This window comes from Myodes glareolus, chromosome 7 (genome assembly GCF_982192425.1).
Source record: "Myodes glareolus chromosome 7, mMyoGla1.1, whole genome shotgun sequence".
NCBI lineage: Eukaryota > Metazoa > Chordata > Mammalia > Rodentia > Cricetidae > Myodes > Myodes glareolus.
Genome location: NC_142032.1, coordinates 58,282,112 through 58,298,756, shown reverse-complemented (window position 1 = coordinate 58,298,756; position 16,645 = coordinate 58,282,112). Strand labels below are relative to the sequence as shown.

General features: G+C 41.9%; 1 pseudogene; it reads right to left on the bottom strand.

Annotated features, from left to right (window-relative positions):
• Positions 1–10,920: 10,920 nt before the first annotated feature.
• On the bottom strand, positions 10,921–11,378 carry LOC146893531 (nucleoside diphosphate kinase B pseudogene; annotated as a pseudogene).
• Between the last annotated feature and the right edge of the window lie 5,267 nt (positions 11,379–16,645).

Below are 16,645 nucleotides of genomic sequence, written 5' to 3'. Positions count from 1 at the left end.
TTCTTTCTTTCTTTTTTCTTTTTTTTGTTTTTGTTTTTTGAGACAGGGTTTCTCTGTGTAGCCCTGAATGTCCTGGAACTTGCTTAGTAGACCAGGCTGGCCTTGAACTCACAGAGATCCATCTGCCTCTGACTCTGGAGTGCTGGGATTAAAGTGTGTGCCACAATCCCCCCCCCCCAGCCAACCCCACTTTCCTAATTTAGAAACCCTCTCCAGCATGTGTTCTGCATGGCCCCAAGGACTGTGCCTCAGGTGGCCACACTCATTTCTACTGATTTCAAGGGCACAGCCCTCCAGGTTTGAGAGCACAGGAGTCCCAGCTCTGAGCCGCTCTCACAGTCATTCTGTCTCCACCCTCAGCACAGCTTTCAGGCAGGGACAGCGTGGAGCCCTTTGCACCATGACCCATCAGCCTGGAAAACAGGAAAAGCAAGTGCATATAACATTGGCTGTTGCTAGTATATAGGAATGCAATGGATTTCAATTAAAATATTAAAATTTTTAATGTTACATGTATAAGTATTTCCCAACACATATGTCTATACACCGTGTGCATACAATCAGATTCCCTAGAACTGGAATTACAGATGGTTGTTTGTAGGGAGAACTCTTACCCGGCTACAACTGGCTCTGGAGTGTCACGCAGAGCCTGAATCTGCCCTTTGTCTTCAGCACCCTCCGCTTAAAGTGTGTGAACCGTGTCTGAGAGTTTCCCGAGGGTGCGAAGCCTATGCAAAACTTGGTTGGGAAAAATCTGGCACATGGAGATATTCCTTAATCAAGAATTTCATTGGTCATTGTCCCTTTGGAAGCTTGGTTAGGATGTTTTGGGGATATGGAAATCAACTTGCTGAAGGTGTAAGTTGGAGAACAATGAAAAAGGACCGGGGGAAGGGAGAGCATCTCAGTCCACAGAGGCGGAGCCCCTGCAGCTGGAAAGACGAGATTCATCCTTAAGATGTGTCTTCTTTCTGTGCCCCCTCCCACCCCGTGAACACACACCCATCCTACAACAGTTGTTAGTGATCCTGTGGGTACTGAGAGCTGAACCTGGGTCCCCTGGAAGAGCAGACTGTGCTCTTAATCTCTGAACCGGTTATGCCCAGAGTTTCCTCAAAAACCAACAAGGAGACCAAGTCTATATGTAAAAGCAAAGAGCCTTTATTCAAGTTCAAACTTGGATTCTTTGTGTGTCCAACGCATTGGCACGATCAGAGAGTCTTGAGTTCAATTTTGGTGAGGATTTTAACACAGCAGAGGTTGGAGTGAGGGATTTCTAAGGTTCAGGACTCCTGATTGACTGCTGTTTGTCTAGGGCTGTCCTGGTGAAAGGGGATGGGTGTGTGCTGGGCTAGGGGACATCAAGTGATCCTATCTACAATGATTGGAACTTTAGGTACTTTTCTCTAGGATGGTCTGTTCCTAGGTGGTGCCTAGGTGATCTAATCTGAAACTCAGGCCTCTGTTGAGTTTGTCATGGTTCCCCTTCATAAGTACCGATGAGATGACAGGACCCAGTCATGGATCCTGCTCGTCCAAGAGTTTAAGGGGATGGTATCCTGGATCTAAGAACCATTAGTTAACAGATTTTTCTAGGGCAGTGGCCATCCTCTGCTACCAGGCCCTATAGCTCTGATCTTTGAGAACAACAAAATTGTAATTATAATCCTGAATGTCCTCTTGGGTTCTGTGGTTCTGCGTAAAGAACCAAAGTGTCTTATCTTATTGTAGAACCACTTTAGTTAATAAATCCATTAATTGACAACTCTGTGCCTATTTTTCTGTTATGTCAATGGGCACTATAGGGAGCCATTTTGTCCCCATGCCAGGGAGTTCCCCCTTGTCTCAGCATTTCAACCTATTTTGGGCAGGAAACATGGAATGATGTGTTCTTTTCTGTAACTACTTTGAGTTGACATTGGGGCATTATTATCAGGGCCCAAGAAGGATGAAAGGCTAGTCAAAGGCAAGGAGGGAATTCAGGCAGTGGGTACTCATCAGGAGCATCTGGTTCACCGACTGCACTGAAGAGACAGGGAGCGGTCACATGGGCTGGACTGTCCAATCAGCTTTTAGCAGGTCGTTTGGAGCAGCAACTGATGCTTGGGTGTGTCAGCCAAGTGGAACCTGTTGAGACAAGTTTAACAGAAGTTAAAATTTATGAACTTAAACCAGATGGGAGGCAGAGGCAGGCGGATCTCTGTGAGTTCAAGACCAACCTCGTCTACAGAACAAATTCCAGGACAGGCTCCAAAGCTACACAGTGAAACCCTGTCTCAAGAAACCAAAGACAGAGAGAGAGAGAGAGAGAGAGAGAGAGAGAGAGAGAGAGAGAGAGAGAGAGAACTTAAAGGAAAATATTATATTTGAAACTTTCAGGTTCATAGTGGGAAGGGGAGGAGTTCCAAGACCAGGGGAGAGAAAAATATCAAAATGTCATCCTCAGGAATAGACAGGTGGGGAAAATTTAGGCTGTACTTATCTGGAATCCTTGTGACCTGTGAGAAGTGGATCCAGGTTGTTTCCTGGCGCCTGTATGAATTTTTATTTTACAAAAGGACATAAAAGTTTTAGCTATGTTAGTGTTACCGATCTATACTGAAATCCATATTGTAGGAGAAAGATGTAATGAGTAGCTGTAAAACAGCAGGAACAGACTCATACCTTTGAGTCCTGGCTAAAACTACAGATTTGGGTTAGAAGCACGTACATTTTTCTTCTCCCCTGAGAACCAGGTAGAGATTTGACAGAGATATCTCTGGCCTGATGAGAAGCACCTTTAAGTTTATATTTATAAGACAACCAAAATAAATCCAGAATCTCGAACTTGTGACTGAGCAGCAAACAGTCGCTGCTCTACCAGCCTATCAGGACTCTATTAAATGCTACACTCTGAACTTTTATACCATAGAGGGGAAAACAAAAATCTGAAACATTGTTTATATCTTAAATTATTTATTTATATTTTTATAACTTGTATTTACGTCTCAAATCATTTTCTGAGACCCTTAAAACTTATAAGCTTTTATATCCTCAGACCATATTTTAGACCCATAGCAAGGCTTGATTTTTATATACAAAATAAGCTCACAAGCTGGCTGTCGTCTTGGGGAAAAACATGGTTGCCTGCTGCTAAGCTGACGAAGTCGTGGTTAGCACAGTCATCAATGCTATCAGAGATCTAAGAATGATAAATTATACCTGGGTATAGACCAAGCAACTCCTGAATCTATTAAAAATGACAAGGATGGGGCTGGAAAGATGGCTCAGTGGTTAAGAGCACTGACTGCTCTTCTAGAAGACCCAGGTTCAATTCTCAGCACCCATATGGCAGCTTACAACTATAACTCCAGGATCCAGTACTCTCACACAGACATACATACAGGCTAAAACATCAATAAAATAATTAAAAAGAAATGACAAGGACCAATCCATACCCGGTTAGCCATATACTGTCTCCATAGCAGCAAGTCTTCAACAGACCCATAAGGTAAGAGTTTGTTTTGTTTTGTCTTGTTTTCCTGTAGAAAAGGTACATGGAAAAGACAGATCTTATTTTTTCTAGGCAAAACTGGTGCAATCAATTCCTCATTGTCCTGCTACCTGTCCACACTTGGGTCCTGGCAGCAAGTGTTGCATTGGGGCATCTTGCCCAGTGGTCAGCATCAACATGATCCAGGTGGAGACATTGTGGTGCCCATAATCTTCTTTGGAGACTTTGAGTCACTAGTAGGATTTGGGAGTCTCTGTCTGAAACTAGATCTTGTAGACCAGGCTGGCCTCGAACTCACAGAGATCTGCCTGCCTCTGCCTTCTGAGTGCTGGGATTAAAGGCGTGCGCCACCACTGCCCGGCTATAATAAGCTTTTTAATCAACATTTTAAATGCCATATTTTACAGATTTCTGAAGTATTTGAGGGCTGCCCAGGGTATAACTGAACAGACAACTTTGTTTCTAGTTACTTCCTTTTTTTTTGTTTTATTTTGTTTTGAGACAGGGTTCTGTTGTTGGAGGCCACTTGTTTGTTTCCCAGCCACTCAGACTCCCAAAATAATCACAAAGAAACCATATTATTTCCAATACTGTTTGGCAATAGATTAAGCATATTTCTGGCTAACTCATATCCTAAATTAATCCATCTCCATTAATCTGTATATTGCCACTAGGCTGTGTCTTACTAGGTAAAGTTCTGGTATCTGTCTCCGGCAGGGCTACATGGCTTCTCACTGACTCCACCTTCTTTCTCCCAGCATTCAGTTTAGTTTTCCCTGCTTACCTCTATTCTGCCCTGTGCAGGCCCAAGACAGTTTCTTTATTGACCAATGATATTCACAGCATACAGAGGGGAATCCCATATCACCTCCCCTTTTTTTGTTTAAATAAAAAGGAAGGTTTTAACTTTAACATAGTAAAATTACATATAACAAAACAGGTATCAAGCAAGAATTACAGTTACAATATTTGTATCTACTTTATCCTTTATCATAACTAATGAAAACTATAACTATCTATTCTTCAACTCCATCAAAGTCTTCAGAAAGTTATACTATTACCTAGGTAAACAGGAAGTGAAGTATAGGTAACTTCCAAAACTCTAGAATTGACAGAGACATCTTGCTGCCTGGACAATCATCCAAAGTTCTTCTGTGAGCACCCATCTTCAGCCTATAGGCCCATAGTATCTAGCAGACTTTTCCACGAAGCGGCAAATTTGAAGCCTTGTAATGGCAAAGTCCGTCAGTTGCTTTCTTTTTTTTCTTTAAAGAATTTTTTAAAGATTTTTATTTATTTATTATGTATACAATACAGTGTTCTGCCTCCATATGTGACTGCATGCCAGAAGAGGGCACCAGATCTGATTGTAGATGGTTATAAGCCACCATGTGGTTGCTGGGAATTGAACTCAGGACCTCTGGAAGAGCAGTCAGCATCCTTAACCTCTGAGCCATCTCTCCAGCCCAGTTTCTTTCTTTTTTTTTTAAAAAAAATTATTTATGTATACAGTATTCTGCCTGCATGTATGCCTGTATGCCAGAAGAGGGCACCAAATTTCATTACAGATGGTTGTGAGACACCATGTGGTTGCTGGGAATTGAACTCAGAATCTCTGGAAGAACAGCCAATGCTCTTAACTTCTGAGCCATCTCTTCAGCCCCATCATCAGTTGCTTTCTTCTGTATCCTGCAGAATGTCTGGCACTCTTTCATGTAGCAGGAACCCTGAAGGACCATCTCACCTTTAGGCAATTTTAGCAGCCATTTCTCTGTGGGTCCTGCATGTTCAGTTCACATAGCACAGCATCAAGCAGTCCAGGCAAGAGCAATTTCTTGCTCAAATAGCTAACAAACTCCATAAGGAGCCTCTTTGATGCCCATCTTCCTCTTGAAGTAATTGGTGCTGCCAGGTGCAGATATGTCTCATTGTCATGAAAAGTCCTAAGTTCTTAAACATTTTAAATGCCATATTTTGAAGGTCTTTCAAAGATTTGAAGAATCCCTATCTAACTGAAATATGTCTCTATATATCTAGAAAACCTAACTAACATGACTTACAAGCTTGACTATTATAGATGATTATCTATTAACTTATATTTCTTTATTATACATTACATTTAAATGAGCTGCACAAACACAATACCTTAATAAAGAGCAGAAATACATATAATTAAAATAAAATTTGTATCAATGAATCAAGATCCATACCAATGCAAAATATCTATCTCTGTAATATATCCTCCTTTAAAATGTCAAAAAAATGATAAACAATATTTGGAAATATGGACATAGTCTTTTCCAAATTGCTTCCTGCTTTTTTGTTGGGCAAAGTAATTTTGGGGGGTGTTTATGGCAAACTTTCATGGGCTCTTGGTCCATCAAACCACATTAGTCTGAAAGGATTCCACAGGTTCTCATTCTCTGTGGAAACAAAATCAGGACTCTTTTCCAAAGCAACATATTCTTAGACCAAAATTTTGAAGTCAAGATACCTTTATGCTGGTTTATCTTAGCAGCCTTACAGTAAAATGTCTCTCTATACTTAACTCCTTTACATTCAAAAAAATTCAAAGAAAACACAATAATACAGATAATCCAGATTCTCTGTGTATATTCCATCTTTTTGTGGCTTATTTTTCTTACTCTATTACTTTTTTTTAACAAGTTTACTCTGTCTCTTTAAAGACTTTGTTTTATTTTTTATAAACCATTTACTTCTTTTACAGGGAGGGGAACAGAGAAAAATGTAGAGCTCAATAAATATCAATTTAAATAAAACCATTTACTTCTTTTTATAATCTCTACAATTGTTTTCTTCTCTCTCCCAAGCATACATACATTTATCCAACATTGTGACCCATTTAGAGGTCTTTTTTTAAAATCTGACTCTGTCTTTATTGTGTATCTGTAATTATTTTCTGACCAGAAGCATCCTTTTATGTTTTAATGCTAAAAGGGCGTGACTAGGACCAACACCACCCTGCATGCTTGCTCTGCTCAGTCCAGCATGGCAGAGACATGTTTGCTGCCTCTGCAAGCTGTGCAACCTGCCCCAGTTCTAAATGTGCAGTGAATTTATGGACTGTCATTAAGCTGTTTGTAACATGTTGCCCACAAACCCCGTTTAAATGCTTGGCCTCCTGAAAGAGGCAAAGTTTATGCTGGCAGAAGCCACCACTTGAAATCCCGCAGTTTTTTGTTGTTGTTGTTTTGGGTTTTTGGGTTTTTTGTTTTTTGGGGTTTTTTTTTTTTTGCTTTTTTGTTTTTTGTTTTTGTTTTGCTTTTTGGCTGTTGCTGAATCAGGAAAACCTCTCTTAAAGGAGCCATGGCCTTAAGCTATGCTTAACTCTGTTCTTTTGTTCTATAATTCCTTCTCAAGCTTTCTTGGGTTTCTATGTGGATGTAGTTACTCAAGTTGGAGTGCAGTTTGTCATTGGTGTGTAGTTTGTCATTGGTGTGTAGTTTGTCGTTGGTGTGCAGTTTGTCATTGGTGTGTAGTTTGTCGTTGGTGTGTAGTTTGTCATTGGTGTGTAGTTTGTCATTGGTGTGCAGTTTGTCGTTGGTGTGCAGTTTGTCATTGGTGTGTAGTTTGTCGTTGGTGTGTAGTTTGTCATTGGTGTGTAGTTTGCCATTGGTGTGCAGTTTGTCATTGGTGTGTAGTTTGTCATTGGTGTGTAGTTTGCCGTTGGTGTGTAGTTTGTCATTGGTGTGTAGTTTGCCATTGGTGTGCAGTTTGTCATTGGTGTGCAGTTTGTCATTGGTGTGCAGTTTGTCATTGGTGTGTAGTTTGTCATTGGTGTGCAGTTTGTCATTGGTGTGCAGTTTGTCATTGGTGTGTAGTTTGCCATTGGTGTGCAGTTTGTCATTGGTATGTAGTTTGTCGTTGGTGTGCAGTTTGTCATTGGTGTGTAGTTTGTCATTGGTGTGCAGTTTGTCATTGGTGTGCAGTTTGTCATTGGTGTGTAGTTTGTCATTGGTGTGCAGTTTGTCATTGGTATGCAGTTTGTTGTTGGAGTTGCTTGTTTGCTTGCCAGCCACACAGACCCCGAAGTAATCACACAGAAACCATATTATTTCCAATACTGTTTGGGCAGTAGCTTAAGTGTATTTCTGGCTAACTCATATCTTAAACTAACCCATCTCCATTAATCTGTGGATTGCCACAAGGCTGTGGCTTACTGCTTAATGTTCTGTCTCCAGCTTCTCACTGACTCCACCTACTTTCTCCCAGCACTCAGTTTAGTTTTTTCCCACCTACCTGTATTCTGCCCTGTGCGGGCCCAAGACAGTCTTTGGTATTCACAGCATACAGAGGGGAATCCCACATCAGGGTTTTTCTGTAGCTTTGGAGCTTGTCCTGGAACTAGCTCTTCTAGACCAGGCTGGCCTCAAACTCACAGAGATCCTCCTGCTTTTGCCTTCAGAGTGCTGGGATTAAAGGCGTGCACCACCACTGCGCATCTCTAGTTACTTCTTTTAAGCTTAACTTTTGAAAATATATACAAGAGACTAAGTAAGGTTTATCTCTGTAATTAATTATATCAGTAATACTTAGCATGACTATAATTAACAAACTTGACCATTTATAAGGATGGCTATTAACTTGTATTCCTTAACACTGTACAATAGGTTAGCAGCTTTTATAAGACTAGAACTTTACATTACATTTCTATCAGGTTGAACTTTAAAAATGATGATTTCAAATTGAAGCTCTTTTTAGTGAAACATAAAACATTTATATGACTCGGTTTATCCAAATAACTTAAGCTTAGCAAAGTTAGCAAAGACAAGGTGGCTAGTCATACATTTTTAAGCTTGAATGGACCTTGAGTAAGCAGGGACATTTTTTAAGCCACTGGTGCTCAACTTTTTTTTTTTTAATGCTTTGACCTCTAATACAGTTCCCATGTTGTGGTGACCCTTCATTACAAAATTTTTCCCATTGTTATTTTACAACTGTAGTTTTGTCATTGTTATAGTATTAATGTAAATATCTGACATGCAGGTGGTCCTAGGTTACTCCTATAAAAAGGTTTTCCTTTTAACCTCTAAAAGGTCGAGACTCAGTGGGCTGAGAAACTGCTTCAAGCCCTCTGCCAGACTTCTTAGGTCATTGTCTTGCTGCAACACAAGAAATGAACATCCCAGTTTCTGGTTAGCATTTGGTGCTTATGGCTGTGCCCCTAGTTTTTAGCCTTTTATTTTAAGGCCAATATTAACAATATAAAACATATTTTAAGCACAAATGTCCCATAGCCTTACAAATTTAAATAACTTAGAACCTGTTCTTAAAAAAATTAAAATATCTTAAATGACTTTCTGCAATATCAAAATAAAGTACCTCTTCCTTTGATAGGCTTGGATCTCCTCTTTGGCCCCACTCTCAACAGCATATTCATAGTCAGTCTTTTAGATCTCAGCCTGCTTCATTTCACTGTGGCTGGGGCTCTGGTGACGATCACCTGGCACTGGCATTTCTAAAACTGGTAACTGGACTCTCTGTGGGACTCTGGTTCTGCCACACATTTGCAAACCTCGGCTGTTCCTATGATCTCTTTATGTCTTTAAAACAATTATCACCTGAGTGACATCTTCAATTACAAAGTTTAGCTGCCAGGGCAAGGAACATTTCCGTGCACAAAAGCATTTAATAGTTTAAATCTTATTTTCTTATAAACCCTGTGTTTAGGACAGGGCATAAATAATCATATAAAAATCTATCCCAATCCAGTCTGTCTTGGAGATCTTTTGTCTCCTAGTTAGGTCCATTTTACATGGTCACCTCCAATCAAGATGGCAGTGAAATCCATCTTTTTTTTAACTTTATTTATTGATTTTTTTATGTACCAATCCCAGTTCCCTCTCTCTCTTCTCCTCCTGCTTCCCCTTCCCCCCAACCAACCCCGATTCACTCCTCAGAGAGGTTAAGTCTGTCTCATCATCTCATTGAGGCAGAACCAAGCACCCTCCCCTGTGCCTGGGCTGAGTAACCTCTCTCCATATAGAATGGGTTCCACAAAGTCAGTTCATGCATTAGAGTTAGATCTTGGTCCCATATACTGCCCAAGACACACCATTGTCACCTATATTAAGAAGACCTAGTTAGGTGCTATGCCGGTTCCCCGGTTGTCAGTTCGGAGTTAGCAATCTCCCACTAGTTCAGGTCAGCTGATTCTGTGGGTTTCTCCATCGCTGTCTTTACTCCTATGTTCATATGATTGCTCCTCCCTCTCTTTGACTGGAGCTTGGCCCAGTGGTTAGTTGTAGATCTTTGCATCTGTTTCCTTCTGTTTCTGGAAAAGGGTTCAGAAAAAAAGGTTCTCTGGGGCTGTGGACTGTAGGCTGGTTATCCTTTGCTTTATGTTTGGTATCCACTTATGAGTGAGTTCATACTGTATTTGTCTTTCTGGGTCTGCGTTGCCTCACTCAGGATTTTCTTTTTCTAGCTCCATCCATTTGCCTGCGAATGTAAAGATGTCATTATTTTTTTACTGCTGAGCAGTACTCCATTGTGTAAATGTACCACATTTTCTTTATGCATTCTTCGGTTGAGGGGCATCTAGGTTGTTTCCAGGTTCTGACTATTACAAATACTGCTGCTATGAACATAGTTGAGCAAATGTTCTTGTGGTGTGATTGTGTCCCATCAAGCAGCAGAACTTGGGAACTTTGGCCACGTGGCTCTGGCTTTAGAGTTAAGAATAGAAGAAAGGGTTTATGGAATTTGCCTCCATAACTATGGAAAGCTGCTAGGGCCAGGTACGTGTCAGGGTGTCTCTGAATGGAGACCCAAAGAGGCCATTGTGAGAAGCTGTGAAGTTGAAGCCTGGATTGATGTGGACATCTCCGAGTTGTGGAGATGCTGAAGCTGTAGGACAGCTGCTGAGGAGAGCTGCTAACAGGGAGTGGAAACAGCCAAGAGAAAGACGTGGGTTGCAGTCAACAAAGCTGAACAGAGATGGAGATCTGAAGAGCACTTCCACATCAAATGTGAAGATGCAGAGTTTGGAGCTTGCCCTGTGATTTTTCAATCTTGCTTTGGTCCAATATTTCCTCACTATGTCCCCTTCCCTATGTTTTGGAATAATAATGTATATCCTGTGCCATTATGTGTTGAAAGTATGTTTTTGTTTTTTTGAGACAGGGTTTCTCTGTTGCTTTGGAGCCTGTCCTGGAACTAGCTCTTGTAGACCAGGTTGGCCTTGAATTCACAGAGATCCGCCTGCCTCTGTTTCTGAGTGCTGGTATTAAAGGCATGTGCCTCCACCACCTGGCTGTGTTGGAAGTATGTGATCTGATTTTTAATTTTAATTTTTTTCCAGTCCCGAAGTTTATTGTTTTAGAAAAGATGATCCATTCTGTGGAATGAGGTGCTGTGCCCAGGATCCATCAGTAATGCTGAAAAGTACCCAGAGCTATCCATCTCTACTCATCTACCCAGTCATGAGCACAAGACTGTAGTCAATCAGTTCTTCAGGCTTAAACCATAGACTGATCTCTTTCTCTGCACTTTGCACTGAATCACTGCCGTGAATGATGTTCCTGCCAACTTGAACGCAAAAATCCCCTCGAATGGTGCCTGGCTTAGAATCAGCTAGATTGGTCTCTCCCAGCATCATTCAGCCTGTCTTCACCACATTGAGCCCCTCCCAGACCATGGCCACCACAGGCCCCGAGTTCATGTACTTCACCAGCCCTGGGAAGAAAGGACGATCTTTCAGGTCAATGTAGTGCTGCTTCAGGTGTTCCTCAGAAGCCCGGAGGAACTTCATGGCCACCAGGAGGAACCCCTTCTGCTCAAAACGCTTGATGATCTTGCCTACCAGGCCATACTGCACACCATCTGACTTGATGGCAATGAAGGTACACTCTAGGTTGGGCATGGTCCGAAAGTTAGTTGGCTGGACGGCCGGTGTAGTTGGCTGGACGGCCGGTGTAGTTGGCTGGATGGCCTGTGGGCGATGAGTGATGGGAGAAAAGAGCAGGGGACCACCGGCCAGCGCGGGGCCTAATTTTGATTTTATAGGGGATTTGAGTAAAGAGATTGCTTGAATCTCAGAAGAGACTTTGAACTTTTAAACATTGTTGAGACTGTGATAAACTATGAGGACTTTGTAAGTTGGAGTGAATGCATTTTTGTTTTATGGTATGGCTACAAGACTCTGGGGGCCAGGGAATGTGGTAGTTTGAAAGAAAATGACTCCTGAAGGGTGTAGTCAGAGGCCACTAGTTTCTTTCCTGGCCACTGTGACTTGAAATAAACACACAGAAACTATATTATTTGCACTACTGTTTGGCCAATAGTTTAAGCATGTTTCTAGCTAGCTCTTATATTCTAAACTAACCCATCTCCATTAATCTGTGCATCACCACGAGGTTGTGGCCTACCAGCAAAGTTTCAACGATCTGGTGGAGGCACCTGTCTCCTGTGATAGCTACATGGCTTCTCCCTGACTCTGCCTCTTCTCTCTGTATATCTCTGTTTGGATTTCTATTAAGCCATTGGCCAAAAGCAGCTTTATTCATTAACCAATAAAAATAACACGTATACAGAAGAACTGACCACACTAGTAGACAGACTTTTCTTTCTTGCCAGTCAGTTCTCAAACAAAAACAAAGAATTATTATTAATTATAAATGCTCAGCCAATAGGTCAGGCATGTTCTAGCTAACTCTTACATTTTAATTTAACCAGAATTTCCTGTCTATGCTCTGCCACGTGGCTTGGTGCCTTCTCCCAGAACTGCAAGTTCTCTCTGTGTCTCCTTTCAATTCCTGAGACTCCTCCTGTTGTAGGAGGCTACTTGTTCATTCCCAGCTGCCCAGACTCGAAATAACCACACAGAAACTGTATTAATTGAATCACTGCTTGACCCATTATCTCTAGCTTCTTATTGGCTAATTCTTACATCTAAATTTAACCCATTTCCATTAATCTGTGTATTGCCACGTGTCTGTGGCTTACTGGTAAAGTTTCGACATGTCTGTCTCTGGTGGCAGCTCCATGGCTTCTCCCTGACCCTGCCACATTTCTCCCAGCATTCAGTTTAGTTTTCCCCGCCTACCTCTGTTCTGCCCTGCAATAGGTCCAAAGCAGTTCTTTATTAACCAGTGGTATTCACAGCATACAGAGGGGAATCCCAAATCCTCCTCCTCTCTTCACACTCTCTTTTTGTCTGTAAGTCCCACTAACCTCTATCTGTTCAGCTATTGGCCAGTCAGCTTCTTTATTAAACCAATCACAGTGACATATATTCATACAATGTAAAGGAATATTCCACAGTCTCCCAATAGAATGGCAATATTAGGGGGTGTGACCTTGTTGAAGGAAGTGTGTTACTGTGGCGGCAGGCTTTCAGGTCTCATATATGCTCAAGGCACGCCCAGTGTCTCAGTTCACTTCCTGTTGCCTTCTGATTAAGATGTTGCCAACACCATGTCTGCCTGCATGCTGCCTGTCCCTCCATGATGATAACAGACTAAACCTCTGAAAACATAATCCAGTCCAATGAAATGTTTTCCTTTTATAAGAGTTACTGCGGTCATGGTGTCTCTTCACAGCAGTAGAAACCCTACAACAGTGCACATATATATAAACACAGCATGAAAGGCACATGCTACATGTGCAAGTCAATTCGACCTGCAGGAGTCACTTTTCTCCTACCGTGTAGGTTCCGGGACCCCACACATTGGTCGTCAGACTTGGTGGCAAGTGTTTTTACCCACTGAGCATCTTATGAACCTCAACAAGTAATTTTTCTTTTCTTTTTGTCTTTTTCAGATCTAGAATTCACTATGTAGACCATACTGGCTTTGAACTCACAGAGATCTGCCTACTTCTACCTCCCTAGTGCTAGGATTAAAGGTGTGTGTGAGTTATTCTGTAGACCAGCCTAGCCTCAGACTCACTCTAGCTGCCTCTTTCTCCTGAGTGCTCAGATTAAATATATGTTGGTTTTGTGTCTTGTAAACTTATCTAGACATGCTTAGTTCACTCTTTTTAAAAAAATATTTTAGGGGCTGGAGAGATGGCTCAGTGGTTAAGAGCATTGCCTGCTCTTCCAAAGGTCCTGAGTTCAATTCCCGGCAACCACATGGTGGCTCACAACCATCTGTAATGAGGTCTGGTGCCCTCTTCTGGCCTGCAGACATACACAAAGACAGAATATTGTATACATAAATAAATAAATAAATATTTTAAAAAAATATTTTAAAGTTGCCAGACAGTAGTGGCACACGCCTTTAATCCCAGCACTCAGAAGGCAGAGACAGACAGATCTCTGTGAGTTTGAGGCCAGTCTGGTCTACAGAGTGACTAGGACAGCCAGGGTTACTCAGAGAAACCTTTTCTTGAAGAACAAAACAAAGCAAGTTTGTTTTATTTTATGTGTAGATTTGCATGCCTGAGTTTATGTATGTGCACCACATGTCTAAGGAGCCAATGGAGGCCAGAAAAGGTATCAGATCCCCTGGACTGGAGTTACAAATAATTGTTAGCCACCGTGTGGATGCTGGGGATCAAACCTTTGTCCTCTGCAAGGGCAGTAAAGGCTCTCATCTGAGGAGCTGCCTCTCCAGCCACAGAAGATTTGCTCATTCAGAGCTCCTCTGAAGCAAAGACAGTGTTGACAACTGTAAATAAAAGTCTCTTAGCTGGGTAGTGGTAGCACACACCTTTAATTCCACAAGTCAGGGAGGCAGAGGCAGGTGGATCTCTGTGAGTTCGAGGCCAGAGTACCTGCCAGGACAGCCAGAGATACACAGAGAAACCCTGTCTTGGAAAACCAAAAAAAAAAAAAAGTATCTTAACTTCTTTTTAATCTGGTTGTCTTTCAGTTCTTTCTCTTGCTTAATTCCTACTTAGAACCTCTAGTCCCATGTGGATGGACACTGTTGGATGTTTTCAGATTCCTGAAGGAATTCAGCAAGTCTTCCTCTGTTCCTAATTTACTGACTGATATTGTGACAAAAGAAACAAGTTGGGGGACAAGAGTCTGACTCAGTTCAGAATGGACTTGAGGGTCTGGAAAGATGGCACAGTGATTAGAGCTCTCAATACAAGCATGAGGACCTGAATTTGGATCCCTAGAAATCCATGAAAATGCCAGGCAGACATAGCAGCCTGGCTGCAGTTCTAGCCTCAGAAGACAGACAAATGGGATCCCCAGATCAAGCTGGCTAGTGAGACTAGCCATAGCCACAAGTTCTATTGAGAGACCCTGCCTCAATGAGAAAGGTGGAAGAGAAATGGAGGATAATTCCCATCATCAACCTCAGGCCTCCAAATGCATGCACATGTTGTGGAATAATCTTTTGTACACTGTGAAGATGTGTCTTTGCCAAGGAGTCCTCTCGTTGTTTTAATAAAGAAGGTATAGGTGGGACTTCCAGGCACAGAGAGGACTCTGGGAAGAAGTGAGGCAATTGAGATGAGGAATGAGTCAGACACAGAACGTGATAGAAGTAAAAGCCACATGGTAGAACATATAGTTAAAAATATGGGTAATTTAAGATATAAGAGCTAGTTGGACAAGCCTAAGCTAAGGCTGAGCATTCATAATCAATAAGTCTCTGTGTCATTATTTTGGAGCTGCTGGCAGGACAGAAAAAGATTCACTACATACAAACACAGGTGCACCCATACATGTTCAAAAAGATGTACATACATACTTGCATACCACATACCAAAAAATGAAAGGAAAGAAGAATGTTGTCTGTAATGGTTTGAATGGGAGCATCCCCTATAAGCATGGGTATTTCCACACTTGGTCCCCAGCTAGTGGCACTATTGGGGAGGATTAGAGGTGATAGCCTTGTTGGGGAAGTCTCACAGCACTTCCAATTCACTCTCTACTTCCTGCTTTTGCTGAAGATGTGAGCTCTTATCTTCCTGCTTCAGCCTCCGTGCTTGGTGCTTGCTGCCATGTTTTCCTGTCATGACGGACCCTCGGCCCATAGGTGGCCATAAGTCAACATAAACCCCTCTTTTATGTCACTTTGGGCATGGTGTTTTGTTGCAAGAACAGAAAAGGAACTGATAGGTTGTCTGGTTTTTGTTGTTGTTTTATTTTGTTTTGGGGTGTGAGTTAACGAACCATGAGACAGAACATAGAGTAAAATAAATGGGTTAATTTATGTTCTAAGAGCTAGTAGGACCAGCCTAAGCTAAAGCCAAGCTTTCATAACTAAGAAGTCACCTGGTCATTATTTGGGAGCTGGTGGTAAAGAGAAGTTGCTATATATGGTACCCAACATTGGAGCTCAAATATCTGAACACAGGGCCTGAGAATGCTAAGCAAAGTTCAGGGCAAGGGGCCGGATGTAGCTTCCCAGTCATGTAGCCACTTGGTTGGCTGGTGTTCAGCGGCATACAGAGGCATGTATGTCGGCTGCTGCCTGTGGGCTGGAGTCAGCTGCCAGCACCAGCTACCAGTACCATGCGCTGGCACCATGTGCTAAGCTGAGTCACCTGGCAGATGACATGGCAGGTTAAGATTGGTCTCATGCAGTTAGAGAAGACTACAGATGCTTAGTAAAGCCAGGTCCAGACACAGAAAACCTTTAAAAAGGTACAGTGTGTCTACAAATGTGCTGAGATGCTGAAGAAAGAAAAGAAAGTAAGCATAGACAGTTATGGGATAAAATAAAAATAATAAAGTAAAGTCATTAAAGAGAGAGTAAAGACCAGGTGGTGGTGGCGCACGCCTTTAATCCCAGCACGGGAGGCAGAGGCAGGTGGATCTTTGTGGGTTCAAGACCAGCCTGATCTACAAGAGCTAGTTCCAGGACAAGCTTCAAAGCTACAGAGAAACCCTGTCTCAAAAAAAAAAAAAAAAAAAAAAAGAGAGAGAGAGAGAGAGAGTAAAATAATATTTTTGTAAAAAGCTACGTAAAGATAGGAAATACTCAGGGGTCTGGATCCAATGTGGTGTTTTGTTGGCTTTGAATTTTTTGAATGCGAATGAACAGAGGATGACATTGTTATTATCGGCCCTATGAGTGGGGCTAGCCATGGGAACGGTGATTAACTGCCAGAAAGAATGGTACAGAGAGTGCCCTGGTACAGGAGAGGCAAGGGTGAATGAGTGAGATGAGAGCAGATATGCTCTTTTAAAAAAATATTTATTTATTTTGTATATAATATTCTGTC